Source organism: Sinocyclocheilus grahami, unplaced genomic scaffold, assembly GCF_001515645.1.
Source record: "Sinocyclocheilus grahami isolate Dianchi unplaced genomic scaffold, SAMN03320097.WGS_v1.1 scaffold1732.1, whole genome shotgun sequence".
In the NCBI taxonomy this organism is placed as follows: Eukaryota; Metazoa; Chordata; class Actinopteri; order Cypriniformes; family Cyprinidae; genus Sinocyclocheilus; species Sinocyclocheilus grahami.
This window is the reverse complement of record NW_015506911.1, coordinates 99,858-103,125: the sequence shown is the minus strand read 5'-3', so window position 1 is coordinate 103,125 and position 3,268 is coordinate 99,858.

The following is a 3,268-nucleotide window of genomic DNA, read 5'->3' as shown; positions in this document are numbered from 1 at the left end:
TCTTGCAATTCTGAGTTTACATCTTGCAATTTTAACTTTATATCTGCATATCATAATTGCGGGATATAGTAGAGATATAGAAGTCCAAAATGTAAGATTTAAACTCTAAGTAAGAATTGTGAGATAAAAAAAAACAAAAAATGCAGAATTCTGAGAAGAAGAAAAAAATCTGAATTGCACGATATAAACTAAGAATTGTAAGAAACTAAGAATTGCGAGACTTAAACTCAGAACTGTGACGTGAACTTGGCATTGCAAGAAAAAAAAGTCAGAATTCGGATTTTGTATCTCGCAATTTGATCTGAGTTGTAAGATTGTAAAAACACTGTAAAATTGTAATAATAATAAAATATATATTTTTTTATTGTTATTATTATTCCCTTGTCGCAAACAAGAGTCCTTAGTTTTCTCATTATTTGAATGATTTTTCCCCCCACACACGGATCTATTGGGCTGTAATTTATTTCAAATGAACCTGCCTCCAATTGCACATCCAAAACAACCTGCAGTGGTTGCTGTAAATGTCAGTCAGACGGTGTCCTGTCCGGAATAACCTGCAAAGTGAACCAGACCGTACGCTGATATTCAAAAGTCAGACTAATTTCTCAAATTTAGGATTAGTGTTTCTTGAACGTCCCTCTCATCTATAATAACAGTGATGCTGGCCTTAGAAAACGCCACCAATAACGACTAGTGCATTTCAAGATTCACATGTCACTGGCCTTCACTTTGTTTAAATCTCGTGGAGCGCAGAGGTCATCGAGCAGTGTGTTGTGAGTGAACTCAAGGACGCTGCTTTACATTTGCATGAATCACTCTCAGATCAAAGCAGCGGCGGGGCGCCAGTCTCTCGCAGAGATGAAATATGATGGAGTGTTTGTTTCTGGGTCAGTGAGCTGCGATGAGAATGCTTTCTAAGAACGAGAGCGCGAGCGAAGGCCTGAACAGCGGCTCTTGGTTGGTTCGGTTTGACAGACGCTCACTGGGTATAAGGACATCGTGACAGGCTGCCTGCGACCGGAGAGAGCTACACCGACCGAATATACAGCCAAAATAACACCGAGAGAGAGAGAGAGCAGAGTCGTGTTTTATTTATGAGCTTGCTACCTGAGCTAGACTTTCACACAAAACTTTCTATACAGAAAAACCTGTCATATATTCACTGCGATAAAACACCGGAAATGTCAAGTTTACTGTCACTCTTGAGTCTTCCCATGATTTGTAGACCAAGTTAGAGAAAAATAATCAAATATACACACTAGAGAAAATGAACTGTGCTTATTGTATTAAATGAATGTGCACTTGTAGTCTACTTCATCCTAATATCATATCTTAAAAGTACATTAATGATCAAAATATTAGAATAATTAAGATTTTTAATGTTTTTGAAAGAAGCCTCTTCTGCTCACTAAGGCTGCATTTAATACAGTAAAAACAGTAATGTTGTGAAATATTATTGAAATTTAAACTAGCTGTTTTCTAAGTGAATATCTGTTCAAATGTAATTTATTCCTGTGATCAAAGCTGTATTTTCAGCATCATAACGCCAGTCGTCACATCAAGAAATTAGTTACTTTAAAATGTAAAAAGAACAGCATTTATTTGCAATAGAAATGTTGCATAAAAGTGAACATTTTTCTTACCCCAGACTTTTGAATGGTAACGTTTCATGATTTCCACAAAAGCAACAAATTAACAAACAAACAAATAACTATTCAACTAATTGCTTTTATATATACATTTAAACTGTAATAATTTTATTAATTAAATGTCTAAAAATATTACACAAGTATATTTTTAAAGTGCATTATTTTTTACAATAAGCCCTTTATAAAAGTGTGCTAAGTCTACTTCTTTTTATAAGAGTATCCAGATCCACATCACAGCACATGAGAATGACACCGACTGCAGACATTACAGTAAAAATAATGCTTTAGACAACACTACGACCAGCCATGAAACAGCAAACATCTGAACGCTGATGCAGTTCCATTCGAGAGGAGATTCACACTTAATGCAGTGTCTGAATATGACGCACATCAGCTGAATGTTTAGGGCATCTCACTTAGTGTTGAACTTGTGAATCTGTAGTTCTGTCATCCATTAGTAACTGTGTCTAACGAGATGAACAGAGCCATGCAGAAAGACTGAAGGCCAAGCGATCGAAGAGGTTTGCTCTTTCAGAAACTGCTCAGGTGAGCTGATCCGTAAGAAAACATGTGAACCCAAGAAATCAATGAGTTCAACAAATATCAATAATCAGCAGTACAGTCAAGGAGTGGAATAGTTTACTATTTATTAAATATCTTAATATCTTCATACCTTATAGTCACATTTAGCAGATTCGAGCTGAATGATAATATATTTACATGTTGTGACGATATAAACAATCAAGCCGTTGAGGTTTGCTATACAGTACATAGTGTTAAATGTGAGTGTACTGTATGTGTGCAGTAAGGTTGACTGGACTTACAGTAGTTGTGTAATTTGTTATTAATTCATTAATTCATTATGTGGCGATATTGAAAATCATAAAGCCTGTTAGGGTTATAATCTTGGAAATAAAAGTTATTAACATTTTTATTATAAAATTTTACATTTTGGATTAAATTATGAGTGTAAATGATTAAAACTGTTACTTGTGGTTTATTCATCACTCTGGAAATGGAAGGTCAAGTGAAGTGCATTGCATTGTGGGATATATTGCATACTACATACTACTATTGCATACTATATGGAACTAATGTTATTCCAAGTAATGACAATGTGTGATAGTGGTTATATAGAGGTGTGTGTGTGTGTGTGTGTGAGAGAGAGAGAGAGAGAGAGAGAGAGAGAGTGTGTGTGTGTGTGTGTGTAAATATGATGCTGTTGTGAGATATTCTCTTTCTCTTTCTCGCTCTCTCTCTCTCTCGTGTGTGTGAGAGAGTGTGTGAGAGTGTGTTTGTGTGAGTGTGAGAGTGTGTGTGAGAGTGTGTGTGTGTGTGTGTGTGTATGTGAGAGTGTGTGTGTGAGAGAGAGTGTGCGTGTGAGTGTGTGCGTGCGTGTGTGTGTGTGTGTGCGCGTGTGCGTGTGTGTGAACGGTCACATCAGGGTGAAGAGACTAATGCATGATTAGACAGTGTGCAGGAATCCATGTGTGCAGTGTTTCAGTCCATTTGCCTCTTATTGAGTAAAGTGTTCCTCAAACACAGCCTGTCTGACTCAAGCGGAGCGTGACTGCTGATGTCTGAGACACACACACACACACACACTCACACACACAAAC